Source organism: Aythya ferina (assembly GCF_964211825.1).
Source record: "Aythya ferina genome assembly, chromosome: 6".
In the NCBI taxonomy this organism is placed as follows: Eukaryota; Metazoa; Chordata; class Aves; order Anseriformes; family Anatidae; genus Aythya; species Aythya ferina.
In genome coordinates, this window is record NC_140303.1 from 26,852,169 (window position 1) to 26,871,306 (window position 19,138).

The following is a 19,138-nucleotide window of genomic DNA, read 5'->3' on the forward strand; positions in this document are numbered from 1 at the left end:
TATGAAGCAACAACTCAATCAGGGTCTTGTTTGAGCTTGGGAACTTTGCACCATCACCTTTATCTGCTTTGGTGTTATGTTTTCAAAATTTCCGTGAGTAAAGTAATATTTTGCTGTATATACACCTAATATTTCAGGACCTCAGCCACAGGGGAATAAAGACTTAGCTATTAGCTCTGAGAATGAGCTCTATACCGCTGTCATGATGCATGTCAGATAGCTACCTCCTACCTGAAAACTCCAGGTAGTGTTGTGTCTCAGTAGCATCCTTATTCTGGAAGCTAGGAACTGGCTGCTCACATGCTTCCCTTTGCAAACAAGGCCTTCAGCTTGACGCTCTCTTGAAGGAGGACAACCATCCCTTCACAGACCTTAAGCTGCAGGTGGAAGAGCCAGAGAAAGTGGAGCTGCCGCTTTTACATGAAGAATTTACTAATGGTGCACTTGTGTATGAAGTGACCTCAGCTACAGTGGAGTTAAACTTGTCTCTAAGCAGGCAACAAGGTGCTAGGAAATATTTCCTCATTTCTGCTGGAGTGTATCACTTCACAGCAAAGAGAATCATTCTGTTGCATAGTGTTCGAGGGGACTCACTTGGCCCAGAGAAACACAGGGTTCTCATCCCTTTTGTCAGAACTACCTATTTTCAGTTAAAATTGTTGTTCATTTCTACTGTTTGCTTGTCATTGCCTCTCACTGGGAGACAACATGCTGATTACACACCCCAAAATCATTCCTTTCCCACCACCGAAGCACTATGCTGTGCACGGTGGGATCTGAGAGTCATTTGAGAGTGCTCAGCTGCAGGTTGCTCTGAAGCAATTCAGAATGCGCAGTGAAGATGAATGCCCTCCCCTGCTAAAGCTGGGGGGGATTTACATTAATCAGAAGTAAATACCTGAAATGCAACCTCGGTCAGGAATGAATTTTTTACAAGGATTCCTCTGGCATCTTTGGTAATGAAGATGTTACTTTCTGAATACATTCACTCTAGCATCTGTTTTCCTTCTACCTTCATTTTCCTTCTACCTTCATCTCTCTCCATCACTGCTGAGACTACATTTATAACATGACAACTTCCAGTGTTACATTGGTCAAGATCAGTTTTAAATTAATCTCTCGGGCATTACATTTTATTGAAGGGACTTGTGCTAGAAATCAAGCATGTTAGTTCTTCTGAATTTGAATCCTCTGAACATAAAATCTGTGCTTTCACGGTGGTGATACATTTTGCCTTATTTTGTATATACTTTTCCTGCCCGAACATTTTGTGGAGCCTACACAAAACTAGCCTGTTTGTCTCTCTAGCCTGTCTTGGAAAGAGTGACTGGGAGAAGTGGAGCGGACACTTTTGAAAAACTGCAAACTCTTACAAAGTTGTAAAAGGTTTAGTGCAAAATGCTCTCATTTCAAATCTGTCCACCTACCTGAATCTTATCTTTCCAGTTTTTTTGAAAATGCAGAGGAGGAACAAATCTCACTTTGATGAAATTGCTTCATCTTGTTCCTTAACCAGCTGAGTAACTCCGTATGCTAAAACTATGCTAGGGAAATATTAAAGCAGAAACAGAAAAAGAACTCAAAAAGTTGACAGTGATTTGTGCAGCCTGGTGCACATGCATTTCTGTACAGCCTTGAATTATTGATTGGATATTATTTTAGTAATTGATTTTTCTGCTTTACACTGCCCTTAGAGAAACCTGCAAGAATGAAAACATTAATTAGTATCCTCGAAAGAACCTAGTATGTCTTTACTGGCTTTTATGAGGTGATTCAGCCCTTCTACAGCACTGCTGATCTATAGGGATTCTGTGCAGTTGATTTAGTTTATACTGATATTTATGAAAGAAGTTGAGGCCTTTCATTGTTTTTATACATTTATTCCCCCCCTCAAGCAATAGCTCTTGTGCATTTAACCAGATGTTTTCCTTGTACATTTAAACATAGAAGCATTACTACAGTGTCTTGTAAAGCTTTTGTCACGGACTGAAACTTTCAAGCAGCAATAAATTTACCCAAGTGGCTTTTGAATCGTATAGAAATTCTCAGATTAAAGACAATCCAAAAGTACAGCTAGTAACTTTAAATAATCACTGTTTGTACTACTTCTGGTAATTTCTGGTCACTCTGTCTCACAATAAGGAAGGAATTACATTTGGGTTTTAATAAGCATCAGATTCTCAAAGACAAATTAGTTCATTTTAGAAGAGCATCAGAACAGCTATACTGAATCAGAGCAAAGATCTGTCTAATCCAGTATCCTGATTCTGACCGTAGCTTGGTCCTTCACTCTTTTTTCCCAAAGCATCTGCTCTCGGTCAGCGCAGAGCAGCATCCCTTCTCAGCTTCTGGTAGTCGGCTCTTTGGGTACTTCTTGAGCCAGAGGTTGTATCTGTGTCTTAATAGCCCTTGATGGACCTTTCTTCCATGAATTTTTCTAATAGCTTTTCTTTTAATCCATTTATGCTTTTGGCTTTCAAAACATCCTGTGGCAATGAGTTCCACAACTTAATTACGTAGTGTATAATAAAAAAAATAAAAAAATAAAATTGTCCTCTCTTGTTTTAAACTAGCTGTTTGATCATTTCATTTTGTGCCCCCTATTTCTTACATCATGAGAACAGTTGTTCCTATTCACTCTCTCTATGCTGTTCATGATTTTTGACCATAATCGTGTTCTTCTCCACAATCATCTCTTGCAGGCTGAAAAGTCATCCTTTGGATAATCTCTTCTTGTAAAGAAGCTGTTTTGTACCTCTGTTATTTATATCTTCCTTTTCATGTCTTTTCCTAATTCTTCCAAATCTGTTTTAAAACTGTGCGTAGAACTGAAGATGTGGGCAAAACTTCAGTTTATACGGAGAGAGACGGTGTTTGCTGTTCCTTTTGTAATCATCCTTGACACTGTTTTTCCCTTGTACCATCCCTGAGCATTCAGCCTGATGCTTTCAGAGAACTGTGTTATGATTCCAAGATCTCTTTCCTGAGTAATAGTAGGTAACTCCGTATTCACAAACTCGATGGGTTTTATCCACATACAGCACGTTGCATTTACTAACACTGTATTTCCTAGCATCCCAAAGCAACTTTCTTCCTTTCTGCTTTTATAGTATATAAAAAAGTATATAGTATATAAAAAAGTATATAGTATATAGTTTATAATGGGTGGAACTGAGCAAATCATCTGTCTGAAGGATTTTTGCCTTGGATGTTGTAGTATCAAGTAAATTGCAATTGCTTCAAATTCAGATTGTGCCAAGGCTGAGAGATAAGGAAGAAAGGAGACATTAACTTGAGCAAAGAACCTGTTTATACTTTTCCAGGTGCCTGAGCTATGCTTAAGCAGTCCCGCACAGTCCAAATGTGTCTGTGCCCATACAGAAACTGGCCAGAGAGAAAAGCACTGCTCAGAGCCAGTTTTCCTATCTCAGTTGTAAAGATCACAATTACCAATAGGTAACATTTTTTAAAGATTATGTGGCATATGTAGGGCCATGGTATGGCATTATGCATTCCTTCAGTAAAAAGATTAAAAGTAGATGGAGGACTCTTCATGCCATCTCTCACAAAGCTGAGGCAGAAGATGCCAGAGGGGCAGGAAAAGTGATCTGTAAGCATGACAAAAGGTGCAGAGAGGGACCTTTCTTTCCTCAAGTGCCTGTGTTGCATCCCAGTGCTCTTGCAGGACTGGGCTCAAGGTCTTCGTTGTTCTTCAGTCATTTTCTCTTTCCAGTTTCTTTTAAAACAAACCAACCAAAACTAAATACAGAGGTGAAAATCCATTTTACTGGCACACGAAGTGCTGACATTGCAGTATTTCTGAAAATGGAAAGCTTGTGTGCCGTGACTATGTGATGGAAAACATAAAGGCTGAATAGCTTTGGTGAAAATAATAATAATAAATGCATTAAAAGAAAAACCAAATAATCTATTTTCTCTGAAGCACTGGCTTTCCTAGTAGTAAAGCAATAACCAGACTTGGTTCCTGGTTCCTTAGAGGCTTGCATGACCACTAGGTATTTAGTATTGAGTAAATATTAGCTTTCATGGTCTGGTGGATTTGTGTCACTGTGTGTGATTATCATTTTTTATTAAGAGTTATCTTTAAACATCTGCATGATAAATAACTGCAGTGTTATGTCAACTTGTATCTGTCATGTGAGTTCACACACAACCAGAAAGGCAGTCTTTCTTCCATGGCGAATGCACATGTTTTTGATGGTTTTTCTTCCCCAGAGAAACAAGCAGACTCTTGTGCTCGGCAGCTCTGTGTTTATTGTCCTTCTGTTTCTGTATACCAGAGCCTGAAGTGAAGAGAGGGTTTAAAATTATTATTGCTATCTATTAATTTGTTTCTTCCCCCATCTCCATTGTTATCCAGAAATAAAAGTTAAGACTTCTTGGGTAGGAGCAGAAGATATAAGAGGGTGATGGTGACTGTAGATGGGCTTGCTTGGAGACCAGAAGTAAAACTGATGAATGCATAGCTGAACCTGAAACAGCCACAAAAGAGATCAGGGAAAAAGTCAGTTAAATACTGACCTGAAGAAATAAAAAAAAAAAAAAGGAAATAAAAAAGGAAAACCTTCCCTTTTACCTACCTCTTGTCATTTTCTGAGCATTCACTGAAGATAAATTTAGAATCTCTGATTTTGTTTATTGTATGATCTTGTGTGTGTGTTTGTGTGAAAGTTGGTGTTGTAGAAAATGGGAATGCTTTCATTTCCACTTTCTGGATGGAGAAAGAAGGAAAAGAAGATCACATTTAGGCCTGACTGCATGAGAGAAACAGTTTGCTGTATCCAAGAGTCTTTTGATAGCATATTAGCCAGCTAATCCCTTGTGGATATAACTTGTATTGATCTCATTAATGGACCTCTAACAATGAAATTTCCCAGCTGCAGATGGCTTACATACAAGGGGAAAATATTCAAAAGAGATCTTCCTTGTTGACTGTATTCCATTATATTTTAATGTATTATTATATATAAACATAGAAGGATATTTTTGAATCCTGTAACCCTTGAATAACTAAACTGAATTTGATAAACTGGTAGAGGAAATTATTTGTCAAGGAATGCTCTCTTAGGTTATTTCTGAATCACAAAAATTTTTTAAATAAAATTGAGAAACTTTTAAGTCTACATCTATGAGGGATGGCACAATTAGTTTGTATTTTGGTCTAGTGAGTATTCAACATATCCTTTGAATATCATAATAATGTGAAATGGAAAAACATACATTGAGAACAATTGAAAGAAAAAAATCAGCATCATTTTGTACTTGAACAGATCTATATATAGACAATGAATCATTTCACCCACCTCTGCAAAGGAATGTGGCCACTTGCTAGCAGTCTGTTGCACCACTGTGCAGCTCAGGGCAAGGAACAAGGGCTTGACAGACAGCTGAAATGGGGCTGCATTGCAGGTATGGTGCAGCTGGACATTTGGCTGACAATTCTTCCTGGTGAGCTCTGTTCTACCATCGTCAGCACCTGCAAATTTTCCAGGGCACAGCTATAAATCGCTATCAAAGATGGGTGTTTTCCAGTACCCTGAGCCTCCTGCCCTGTGCCTGCTCTGCTGCGAGTGCACAGGGAAAGCTTGCCACCTGCAAGCAGAGCACTAGCTTCAAACTTCAAGCAGAGGTTTCCCTTCCTTTGCACTGCAAGATCAAAAGTTTCCCAGTCTGAAACTCGGAGTAGATATGTATGTCTTAAAACAAAAACTAAAAGATGAAAGAAATTCTTCATCTTTTGTTGACTGCTTTGTCTCTGATTGCTCGGCCAATATCTAATTTTGCATGTCGTGCTGACCATCATGTATTTCCTCTGAGTCAAAGTAAATTAGAAAGTTTAGAAAAACACTACTGTTGCAAAAAAGATTATGTGCTCCTGGTCATGCACATGGAAATACTAAACATGCTTTAATAGCTTATCTAGACTAGATTCACAGCTCTTCATCATTTTCCTCATATTAGGAAGAAGAAAGACTGAAGTTAGTAAGTGGATATGAACACAGTATGGGAGAGAAAGGAAAAAAAGCATCCTTAAGAGAGGCTTCAGAAAATCTTCAGTTATGGAGGAAGTTTCTTTGGCTCCAAGGATGATTAGCTGCTGCTCCTGATACACATATTGCAAACATTTCTGTGCATTATTGTAATTCAGTGCAGAGGAAAGTGTCACCGAGGCAGTACTGTTGGGCACTGAAGGTTAAAGTTAACGAGATGAGCTGCAACTACATTACGGTCTGAAAGTGAGTGATGGTTGGTTATTTCAGTTCAAACCACAGACTTGTAGGGAATATTTCTGCCCAAGTGAATTATGTGAAATTATTCACAAAGTTGACAATTATTAGGTTCAGACCTAATTGGAACATCATGGGAGGAATGGAAATTTTTGCAAAAGAGGCTGAGCAGTTTTGTCATTTGTATGCCAGTAAAATGCTTGCACTTTGGGGGATCCAAGACTGCATATGTTTAAAAGTAAATGAAGCTCTGGTAGCATTGCTGTATTCCGTAAATAGTTTGTGAATCCCCAGAGCTTCACACTGTATTACTTTTGAATTTTTCCAGTACATTTGTGTATTACTAGAAACAAATCAGTGCTGTGTTTTGTACATAACCACGTCTGCAACGTGTGTGCAGCAGGACTAGTAGCTGGGACTCAACTAGGCCCCAGGGTTTCTTTATGCTTTTTTTTTCTGAGGAGAGCATACGCTCAAGGAGAACGTGATCCCTTCTGGGAGTGGAACAGAACAGAGGGAACTAGAGACCTGGCAAAAGCAAAACTTGAAAGTCCCTCTGCACCTGCTTTATCCTGAGATACTGCTGGGTTGTGGTTTGAATTTCATCTTTAAAAGAGGGAGAGGATGGAAGCGAGGGGAAACCTGTTTGTTGAAAATATTTTTGGGGTTGCCTTTTGGTCTGAAGTTGTGTGGCTTTTATACCTCGGGGGGGACTGGTGAACTCCCTCCTTGTGCCTGCTTGTTTTCTCTGTAATACCCAGACACTCCTCAGGGACATGGATCCATCTATTTTGGGCCAGGATGAGGGGGACACAACCTCTATTTCTGAGAGGTGGGAGATGCATTTACCTTCAGCACAGCAGTGCACATGGGATGGGGAGTAACCAGGCCAACTCCTGGTGCTCCTCCTCCTGCCTGGCACTCTTTCTCTTAAGTAGATCTTAGAAACTAGGAAATGCTTTGACAAGCTTTCTGTTTATATTTGGCTTTTTCAGCCTGGTTTTCTGAGGAAACAAGGCTGCGTGATCACACTGTCTGTGAATTCGCCTCACTCCCTCACCAGGACAGATTTAAACTGGCTCAGTGGTTTCCACCAAATTTGACAGGGCAGAAGAGGTCTCAAAGGTTACAGACTTCCCAGAAGTTGCACAAAGGAGCGTCTGGTCAGAGGAAGGAAACCCAAATTCATGCCCTACTGAGGGGAAGGTAGATGAAAATGAGGGCCAGAAGCAGCAGCTGCTGCCCAGCCTGAACATGGTGGTAGTGGCGGCCGTCACTGGGAGCTAGCCCTGGCAGGTCTCTCCTAGCCAGTAGGTATGGGAAGGAAAGGAAGTTTGGGAGTATCACAGTAAGAGAAGGAAAGAGAGAGGTACATGTCCGTGCATAAATCCCTCCTTGCGTGGCAAAGATATTTCAGTTCACCCTTCAACCAGAGACTGTGAGGCCAAGAGCTGGCTGTTTCACTTGGGATAGCAGCCAGGCTGAGACCTACATGGAGTATGTCCCAGTTGCATTTGCAGCCTTCCTTATCAGCATTTCCCATGCCTGTGGTGTCAGGCTGCTCCGTGACCTCTCGGTGCCAGTGGGGACAGGGCTTTTGTGACACACCGTGCTCTAGAGAACAGCCCTGGAGACCTGGCGTAGCGTCCTGCCTCACAAACGTGGGTAAGTGCCTGTGCTCACACATGCTTTGCTTTATACAAAGCTTTTAAGAAGCTGAGTTTACTGAAAGTCAGACTTTGGCATTTAATTCATGTGAGGTGCGGCCTTGCGACATGGAGATGGAGGAGAAGTGAGGTTTGGGGTCCTGCTCAGCCACTTCAGCTCCTTGCCTCCTATGACAATTTAAATGACCAAAACCAAGCCTTCAAAGCAGGAAGTGTGTTAGAGTGGTAGAAAGTGCCCAAATCCAGCCAAGCTCTAATCATTCCCCTGTGTTCACAAGATAAAAATCCTAGCTTGTGCAGTGAGGTACCTGTGTCACCTAGCTACCAGTGACATAGGGTAAGTGTATGACAATAACCTAGGTACACAAGACTTCTTTACTTCTGACTTCTGCTGAGCATTGGTGGAATGCAGTTGTATCTTTGCTGTTAATCTGTTCCCGTAACATCTGCTAGAAGATAAAATATTATTCCCTAGGACACAAGACAGTCGCGTGAAAGCCCTGTTTGCATTGCAGCTACCAGCAGAGCACACGTAAATCTCCATCATGCGTTCCTGAAAAGCTGAACGTGACGTTGGCATTTGTTGCCTGTGGCTCCCCTGGTGGTGTGAAGAGTTTGTTTTTGGCAGGCTACATGCAGTTGCATCCTCTTGGGGAAGGCAGATGTGTCCCGAAAAGGATGTGGTGGTGCAGAAGCAGGACAAGACTGTGAGATGGGACCACAGTTTTGTCCCAGGGCTCTCAGCAGTTTGCTCTGAACTTAGCAAAGCAACTTCAGTGTGTCTCGTTCTCTAGAAGCAATGCTCCCTTGCTCTGTGTGGGGGACATGGGACATAGAGCAAAGCACCACCACAGGGAAGCACTTGAGCAGGAGTGGCAAGGTGTCCAGGAGAGGGTGCAGTAGGAGGAAGGCAAGTTTGCAGGAAGTATTTTTTGTTTTTTTTGAGTGGCCACAGCCGTGACTTTTAGCAACTGCTTTCCACCAAATTCTCTCCAAATTGCAAAGACCTGGCAATTGTTTGTGACCAAACTGATGGAGGGCATCTGTGGCCAGTGCTGCTGGTGGAATCAACATTTTCAAACTTCAGGGAAAAGAATATTTTGCTAATGCGTTGCTATATACTGTTAGCCAGAGAGGAATGTCTGTTCTTCAGTTTAAGTGCTTTTCTGCAAAAATAAGCAATATGTCTTGGAAGTGAAGTGAGTAACTGAAAATATCTTCATCTATGATGAAGCATGGGGTGTAGAATCACTGCAAATTTTTTCCCTGATCTTGGTTTATGCACAGAAAGCTTCCAGAAACAATCATTTATTTTGGAAGTACAAAGTAAAACAACTGTTACTGCTGAATCTTTACAGCTAGCGAGTGTCTGCATCTCCCAGTGGCGTAACCTGAAGGTTAAGTTATGGCACTCAAAGCTGACAGATATGGGGAAACAATGACGAATTCTTCTCCGGGGCATGCTTTTTTATATTCAGCTGTAAAATAGGAATTATATTTACCTAAGTGTTTTAGGACTTTTCAGAGATTAGACATGGGGAAAGCATTTGGAAATCGTTTAATGATAAAAAGCATTGATAAAAGTTTTGTAAAAAATTCATTTTTTCAGAGATTGTGATTGATAGTAGAGTAAATCTGGCTATAAATCAGCTCGTACTTTGATACTCTAGTATCAAAACCCCCATGGCAGTGTTGATATCGTAGCTCTACTGTATGTTGCCTGTGCAAGGAGAGGTGATGTAGACTCGCTTCATACTGGCAAACTTTCTAGATTGTGCTGCGTCCATCCTTCAGCAGTCACGATGGATTCCCTCATGGAATGGATTCCACAGCATCTGTGAGGTTACAGCTTAAGGTGTACAAAAGCATTTCTAAACTCCTCCGAAGAGATTTTTGATGCAAATTTTAGAATATGAAACAGCCTGAAGGTGCTACACGTATGGCATCTTCCTGTGAATTGAACTGCAGGTCATGAGTAGGACTTCTTTCCTTAATGTCTAAGATCCCACCAATATAACTGCAGTTGGTTTTGGTACGTTGTGTGCAGATTGTGAAAATTTGCTAGTTCAAGATATTATAGTGTGAACTCAGCTCTTGAGAGGCGCTTCTTCAAAATAATAAAATAGCACAGATCAAACAACAGTACAGGTAGGTAGGAGCCCCTGTAAGTGGCTGTTGCAGGAACTGGGCACCTTGCTGGGTTTTGGTCGTGTTCTTTGACAGATGTATTCAGTTTGTATTAATTTAAGGTTTCTGTTACACTGTTCTGTAAGGTATGTATATACTTATACCCTTCGTTCCCTTTAGCCAAACCATGTACTGGAGAGTTTCCTGAGGAAGCTTTTCTAAGCATTTGTGTTTCAGGACAACTATAGGAATACACAGAGCTGCTGATGGCAATGGGAGTACACTGAGCATCTGTTGTATTTGGAATAACTGTAGAGTAGCATAGTAAAAAAAACAGGGACGCAGCTTGAGTGATCCAAAATGAGATACAGATCTCAAGTCAGCCTATAATTCAATTTTTCTGTCAGTTCATTGTATTTCACAGTAAGAATAGACAGAAGAGAGGGAACACAAAACAGATTTACTTGTAGCTTGATGTTCTATCTGCATACAAACTAAACATGTTAAACTTGGCACACAGTGTGTATTCACTATGTTGTAGCTGCATGGCTTCATAAAAGAGTATTTACAATAGATGGTTAGCATTAAATTTACCAAAGCCTCAGTCATCTGGAATATGTTCTTCTTTCCACATTAGCAATCCTGAAGTTAAATTTCCCATAAGATTTTTGTTTCTATGCCCTATTAGTTTTATGAGCAGCAAACCAGCTATTGGAGGACTGGTTCCAATTGCTCACTCAAAAATACCTCTGCGTCAGCCTTGCAATCTTGCAGCAGTTGTCGCTGAGCTAGTTTCACCATATCACTAGATCATGTTACTCCGATTTTTTATGATATATATGTGTGTGTGTGTGTGTGTGTGTGTGTGTGTAACTAGTATAAACCTTGTAGTAGTCAAGGAATTTTTCCCCTTCACCATAGAGCTTTTTTTTTTTATAGCTATTATTAGAAATATTTAATAGCTCTGGGCAGAGCAAAGATGCTCTCTGACTCCTGCAAGTAGTCCAGGCAGGAGCTGGTAGTACAAGTAGCGTTGTTCTTTACTCAGGTACAATCGGCCTTCCCTGTTACAGGTACTTTTACCATGATAGTAAAAGATACAACTTCTAGCATAGATTTTCCTCCTCCTGTTACAGGATCCTGCCCATTCCAGAACACTTTATTATTATTATTATTTTATTTCACACAAGGAGAAATTTATCTTCACTGTGATGATATCCTTCCTTTGCCAAGAAAGGAAAAGGTTTGCTTTAGAGCCTGTCCACCAAAGAGTATATCAATAAATTTTGTTGTCCAGCTGATAATAATAAACAGCACATCTCTGTCCAGATAGCCTTTCCTGTTGCATTGCATCATCTGCCTCCTCTGGGAATGTCATGCTGTTAGATGCTAAAAGGACATTAGCTTCTCAACAACATGCCTACTAAATTTTAAGAGCTGAATTTAAGTATAGATTTTCCTGATTTCCTAGTTGTATTTCTGTAGGCGGATGTAAGTTTACCTCAGGGCCAGGACATACTGAGAGGCCTGTAGAAACTCCAAATAATGTGACAGGCAAGCTCTGGGTTATCTGGCATACAGTACTTTATTCCTGCAGGTTAAGTTGCTGCATTTAGCTCTGGTAGCCATTTGCCTTGATTTCTATCCTATTTGTCCTTAGTTATATCCAAAAAAAGCATTCACGCTCCTCTCTCCTCCTTCTTAAAATTTCTACCAATTTCCTCTGTGGTAAATCTCCATGTTTTAGCACTGCCCCTTCCAAGCTGCATGGTTAATTTTGCATGTCTTTGCCCTTAGTGTGAGAGTATTACAAGTCAGTCCTTGCTTCTGTGGCTGCTAGCTTACAAGGGCTGCTCTGCACATGGAGGATGGAGGATCAGAATCCTTTATAGACAAGGCATACAGCGAATGAACAAAGGCTTTTTTTGAGCATATTTTGCAAGTTATTCCTCTCAGTGGCAAAGTGAGTTTCTGTTCAGTTGCTCTAAAGGCCACCCCCTTTATGGCACAGAAATTGCTGGTGGCAATTGTGGACGCCAGCTATCATTGTACATCTTCTCCACACTGGTGCGTGTTACCTCAGTGATGCTCAGGCAAATGAAACCTTTCCCCAGCTGCAGAAGTTGATTAAATGCAAGGTTGTATAAAGTGCTGTCTGGAAATGCTCCCCCTAGAAAGAGAACTTTGGGTTCATGTAGGCAACCCATGGCTAATATGGGTCATGTTTGCCAGCTGCAGCGTGGGCAGGGTTTTGTTTTTCAAGTGAACTAGTTAACACCATTCTGAGCTGTGCCATTTTGAGAGCTGAGACTAGTATTCAGGAAGGTTGGTGTAGCTCTGAAGGCTGTTTTCTCAGCCTAATGAGCCAAGAGGGAAGGAGAGAAGTAGGTTTTTCTGGGGGAATTCAGAGCACCTACAACAAAGCTTCAAGTTTGAATCACTGTCCAAAAACACATATTCTTCCACATACACTTGCAGTGTTATTTTAGCTTTTTCAAGAGAACCAGACGTCGAGAGACCAACAGCAACCTGGATATGGGCTTTGCTTTTTGCTGCTTTGTTCTTTTTTTTTTTTTTTTCCCAACATCATCTCAGTTTTGTTCTTGAGGCCCTAAGGAATCACAAAAATGTAATGTAGCCCTGAGAGGGACTTCAGGAAACTATCTAGCTTAATTTTTCATGTTTCCTTCCCCTTTCCTCTGGCAGAACTAAATACCCTGAGGCCAATCCTGATAGCTGTTTTCCTGTTCTTGAGCATCTTTGGTGGGGATGGTTCCACAAGTATCCCTGGCACATGTTCCCATTCTGAAGTATTCTTACTTTGGGAAAAAATCCCTAGTGTCTGACCCAAGCAAACCTTTTCTGCAAGTGGAGCCAACTGCTTGTCTTCTGCTCTCTAAATGTAGAGAACAACTAATTGTTGTCTTTAAATATTGCTATCGTTTATGATAAGCCATTGCACGTTAGTCACTTTCCTTTTTTCCTAAACTAATGCGGATCTTTCACCCTCTCCTTTCAGTAGTTAATCCGCGTTTTTGTTTTCTGGAGAGAATTGCAACACTTTACCTTCCCTCTTAGCTGGGTCTTTTATGTTCACTGTAGATTCTCAAAGACATTTGGCAGTGATTCAAAGATTTGGGATTTGGGGTTGAATTCATTATTGGATTTTATTAGAAATGCCAGCTTGACTACATTTAACCTGCCTTACATTTTTCAGCTGCTTCTTTCCTTATTCTAGTCATTCTTAGAATGGTGTGAAGTTTCTGGTCACAACTAACCCTTTTTCTTTTTTTGACCTAGAGCCCTGAAAGCATAGATTACTTCAGCCTCTCTCTGTCATGAATTATTTTCTCTTCTCTTGTATTAAGCAGCAGAGCTGTACTTTCCTTCTGATATATTAAAAGAATATTCTCTTTTCATCTTTCATGTCCCCTGGTACTTGTAATGCTCTTTTTGTGATGTAGGTTCCAATTTTGTCACAGGAGAGCTTTGCTGTTATTTTATATTTATTCTTAGCCATAAGAGATTGTTTCTATGTCAGACTTTAAACTTCTAATTTTTAAACTGCTAATACAACAGCTGTCTTCTCTACTGCCCCGTTGGCAGCCTCTTGCAAGTTTTCAGTGTGATTCCACTGGAGTTTCTGTTGCAGGAATCCAACCAACTGGTTCCCTGAGTTTGCTAAACCCTCTTTAGGTCCATCATTCTCATTCTGTTGCTTTTACTGTTCCCACCACATACTCTCTGAGTGTTTTCTGATAACATTAATGTCAGTCTTCTGCCCTTTCTGAATTCTTGGAGGATTCTTCCTTGTAACTCAGATTTTTTTACCTAAAATAGTCCCCACTGTTTTTTTCTCCAGTTTTGAAACCAAAGTAAGTCCCACTGTAAGCAATTCTCCTTTGAATAAATCGTCAAAAGGTTAATATTCATTTTACCTAAATGCAGATATTGACATTGGTGGATACCCAGTTTTGACCTGTGCTTCAAGCAGTAAGAGACAGGCACCAGCAATGCATCTCCTCTTCGGAGGAAGAAATTTTGCTGGAGGTTTGCAGGTCTGAGGGCAGAGACAGAAGTGAAGAAGAATTTGTGTGGCTGAAAGCTTCGTTTTCTCCTGTGTCAGTCTAATTAGACATGATCCCTCGGTTGGCCAACCTTGCCTTGCCTTTGAGGAAGGGTTTCCTTCAGCTCACCTCCAGCAGCCTCAGCCTCTGCCCTTGCCTCCAGGAGGCTGTTGGCTGGACACCCCTGCAAGAAATTCCCCGTGCACATGGTAGCCTGGTCCAGCAGAGGAAGTGCTGAAAGCGAAGGAGCTGCTGGTGTAAACTGGGGGACTGAAAACCTGGGCAAAACCTTCTGCCATTGTCCAGGCGAGGAGAGCGGCCATTGTTTACCAACTGCTCTAGCTGACCGTTTACCTAAAGTAGGAGCTAAGTGGTGTTTAAAATGTGAGCTAATTCCTTCCCTAAGCACGCCTGGTCTGGTTTGTTTAGACAAGACTGGCCAATGTCTCCTTTCATTGGAAATGATTAGTCACAACTCAGAAAAACTTATAAACTCGGTTTCTCATAAACTCCTCTTGGTCCCTGAGTGGATCCTCAAACCTTGGTCCAGAACAGGTGGATGGTGCTTACAGTTACCCTTTTAATCTTTTCATGTCAGTTTTGTGGGTTTGGCTTCAGTAGGAATTGTGCTTTTTCATTACACCTTGATGTTATTTCAGGGCCCTTTGCTGTGTAGCTGATGTATGGGAGAACTTCTGAGGGAACTGTAAAGTTCAGACATCTCACGGCAGCCTCAGAAGAGTTTCAGGCAGCTGGCTTCTTCAGCACCTTCCAAATACCTCACAGAGAGAAAGATTGCTGTTTCCTAGAAGGCTGGTGCCTGTTTTGCTTGAGTTTATATTACTGCATGGGCTAGAGCACGTGAAAAATGGAATCTGGGGCCCTAAACCGATGTGGGACCATGGCTGAACATATGTGATCGCAGGGAGGGACCTGTCCAAGAACTTCCCATTCAAACACTCAGCTAAAAGTTTGGAATTTTTTAGAATTGTTCATGGGATTTTTTTTTTTTATTGGTTGAAAGCAAGAGGGGCAGAGTTTCTGAAACTGGCTTGAAAACAAGTGTACATTATAAGAGTGCTGATTTTGTAATATTATAATAAGGTTTCTACCAAATGTGTGATAGCCTGCTGACAGCATTACACAAGGATTTGGATTATTCTACACCTGGTTTGCCACCAGCCTAAATCTCTAGTTTCCTGCTTTTCCACAGCTTCACACAAAGGTAAACACATTATTTTTAGACTAACAATTATTTCTTCATTTTCATTTACCTTTGAAAAATAAGTAGCGCAGCACTGACTTGAAACTTTCATCCTCAAAGTATATATATCCCCTCTATGTCATGTCTTTCATTAAACTAACTTTCTTCCTTTCTTCCTTTCCCTTTTTCTTTTGCTTTTTTTCACTTTTCACTGAACATTTATCAAGGATCAAGTGGAGTTGTATGTCACCAGCTAGACTGAGCTGGGTCAATAGGGAATGCCTACCTGCAGCATTCTCAATTTCAAGTAAAATTGAAAGCCCAAAATGAAATTCTGTTGAAACTGTGAAGTCTTGCTTATACTGTGTCCTATGAGCAGAGAACCAGCTTGGGATGCCAACTACGTGGGTTTTGTTTCTGCGGTTGCTTTTGGGCTGTTGTAGCACTACAGGCAACTTTCTTCCCCATGTTTCTTCTTTCATTCCAAAAATGGGGCAAGAGGGGAAACTGAAAAGAGTGAAGTGCTCAGAAGCCTTTCTTTGGGAAAAAGTGTTATGTGCAAAACTGGTTATTTACAGTGATGTGTCTTTCGATGCCAAAATTGGGGGTTGACTGCAATTTTCCTAAGCCAAAGTCTGCATGTAGTTAAGAGCTCACCACATTATAGTGAACTCTCACAGGATTTAAACTTTTTCTTAACAACAACAGAAACATGAATTTTGGGAGGAGTGGGGGAAATGTTTCCCTGACCTCTACCTTCCTAGCTTACTTGGATGTGCTTGTGAGATGCTGATGAGAATGTTTCAATAATTTTCTGAACATCCCAAGTCATGCCAAATCTGAATGCCTCTCTCTAATTTTTTCCCTGCAGCTGCCTTAGCAGGATTTTGCCTTCTTTTTATCCATCTTTCAGCAAGTGCATTGTGCAAGAGTATGTAAATATCTTTACAGAGAGGGTAGCACAAACTGCACACATGGTACTGTTTAGGCAACTGAGACAGATGGTGCGAGTGTAGTTACAATGAAAACAATTCCTTAAACATGGGTGGGGGAACATTTCATGTCTCTTTGCTTATGTGGAAGCTCTTGCAAGACCTGAGCCTGGGATCACGGTAATCCCTCAGCTCGGGGCATTGCTGGCAGAAAATTGCGTTATGCAGTTCCAGGTAGCTCACATTCTGTACTATTTCCCACCTCGGCAAGGATGCAAGATGAAGAGGTAGTGCTGTCTTGGCTGCTTTTCATCCACATCCCTTCCTATTGTTGGGCTGGCAAGAGGCATTTTTATTTACCCTTTCCCAAATGAAAATATGAAACAATGGTGGGATTTGTTTCTCAGGCCTCAGATCCTCTGTTAGTTGCCTGCAGTGCTACAAAACCCTTTCTGCACTGCAGATGCATGCTGCTTTATGCCCTCTACGTGCCTACGTGAGCACCAAGAACCCCTTTTGGAAACAGGAATTGACACCAAAGCTTGCCAAGTCGGACTCCCCCGTAGCATGAGATGACTTGTGTCCTCGCCATCACTGCCTGCCTCATCCCCTTGCACTATTTTCCTACCTTTCTGTAGCATTGCAGTTAAAATGGGAGCAAAAAACAGCTGGGGCAAGAGGAAAAGAAGAGAGGGCACGCACCTCTAGTGGTGATTGTGGTACATCTGCGCTCAGGCTTTTGTTGGATAGCCCTCCAAGCTGCTTGTCTATCCCTGGCAGGGTTCCTTGGCTGCCAAATTTTGGGTTGCAGAGGCTCCTCGCAGCACAGCTCCGGATTGCAGCTTCCCTGCTCGCCATCCTGCCCCGGCCGCACAAGAGCACCGTGGCCCCGGCTTCCCAGCTGCTTCCTTGCGGAGCCCCCGGATGACTGCTATGCAGAAATATGCATGACAGACAAGACCTTGCTCAGTCTAGCAGCTGTTGCTAGGGAAGGATGTGACATTTAGTGCTAGTACAGAGGGTCAATTAGATAAGAGCCCGAAGGATAATTTCTGTAATAAGGGGGTTTGGTGATTTGGAGTTGGGGAGAGAGCTGTAAGAATTATGCAGCTACAACTGAGGTGGGATTTTTTGTGGTTTTTCTCTAAACCTTGCCTCAGAGAGCTCACGGTTTCACCAAGACAGATGTTACCACCTTCAGATATTAAAGACATGCTTAATCTCTATGGAGACATTTGCTTCACCTAATGAAATGAGCTGCAGCAATCAATTTCATTCTGTGCCTATTGATCATGTCTGTTTTAGGGAGACAAATACAAGACAACCTTAATTAAGAGGATCTATCTCTTCCTTTAGCAGTGCTTTCCAGCAGGAAGCTTTCACATCTCATATTGTATTTTTTGATAGAAAATCTCCTTCTACTTGAACCAGGATTAAATTGAAATCAGAAGCTCGTATTTCTATCCCCTGCACAGATTTTAAAGGAACAAAATGGTCTGTATTTTTTAAGTACTTAATTCAATTTATTTAGATTTATTATCCCTCAGGAATTGGAAAATCAATAACTTCAGCTGCCAGGTGCACTGTTTATTTATATATGTTTTAAGGCTGCAAATGTGGGTGACATCTATCTGTTCTGAATTGAGTGGCTTTCTTTTAAATAAATAAAAAACAAAGGATTATTTTTTTCTTTGGCATTTGGCTTGAGAATAATCTCCCTTGGTCTCTTTCCTTCTTTTCCTGGCCATATTCCAAGTGCTGGTTCCAAACTAGTCTGCCTTTAGCACAGTCATCAAAGAGAGGAGCTTCAGGAAGTCCAGGGGATGTCATCAGTGCTGTTGAGGGAGGTCTAACCCAACAGCAGTCTAATTTGTTATGTGAGTTGTTGGTACCACTGGCGTAGAGCATGCTGCTTTTGCATCTGAGCTCTAAACAGAAGTTAAAACTCTGTTGTGCAGAACGATAAACCTGGGCACAGGGAAGAGACCTCTCTGAGCCCAGCATATTGCAAAACTGGGAAGAAAATAAGAAACCTTGTCCTTGGTCCATTGCACCTCTAAATGTAAAACAATTTATGTTTTTTACCTTTTTCTAACCTTATGTGTGAGCAGGTAGCTCAGTACCAAGAGGGCTTTCTCCTCGCTTTGTTCCAAACTGGTTAAGCTGAGCACAGGACAGAAACCTGGACACATCTGGCCCACAGGTACAGCGTTTCAGCAGGGTTAATCGCCCCTGACTTCACTCGGGCGCTGAACTGCAGCAAATTCCATCGCGATGTGCGTTGGAGTTGCTTGGATGCACTGAGGCTCCATGTGGGCGGCTTAATCCCAGAGCAGTTCTGTAGAAGCGGTGCTTTACCCAAGTGCTCTGGGTTGAGAACTCCTCTTCTTTGCAGCACAGCCTGCCGTGCTGATATCCCGGCACCTGCATAATGTTAAGGCTCACCCAGAATAGCATCTTCCACGCTTTCAGAGTTTTGCTCCAGGTGCTACTCAGGTCAGGGTCAAAAAGATTTTTTTACTTTTTATTTTTAATTCTGAGCTGAAGTTAGCCAAAGCGGTTTCCTTTTATGGGAAAGCTATGTATGGCAGCTGGGGAAAATGGGTCTTTAACACTTTGCTATAAACAAAGGGAATAATTTGATTCTTCAGTCTCTGAATCCTTACTTTCTGTAGTGCTCATACCTCTGTTTTTGGAGAGTAGTGGTTGAAATAAGTATATGTAAAAATCATTTACTCAAAGCAACAATGAAAGTGCTTTTACTGAACTAACACTGAGAACTTTTTTATGAACAAAGATGCATTTACGTAAGCTTATCTGTATTTACACAAAGTTCAATAAAATAAGCAATTTCAATCTATTGATATTTTCCTCCTCCTCCTCCATTCTAGAA

General features: G+C 41.3%; 1 protein-coding gene and 1 long non-coding RNA gene across 4 annotated transcripts in view; one reads left to right on the forward strand and one right to left on the reverse strand.

The window, feature by feature from the left end:
- ADCY5 (adenylate cyclase 5) overlaps positions 1 to 19,138 on the forward strand; it is a 215,419-nt gene that overhangs the window by 67,465 nt on the left and 128,816 nt on the right. The window lies entirely within an intron of this gene.
- Positions 1,854 to 17,070, reverse strand: LOC311439206. Its single transcript, XR_014694589.1, has 3 exons — positions 16,948 to 17,070; positions 5,325 to 5,497; positions 1,854 to 4,493 (listed from the first exon to the last, which is right to left on the reverse strand). It is a non-coding gene; the product is annotated as an uncharacterized lncRNA (long non-coding RNA).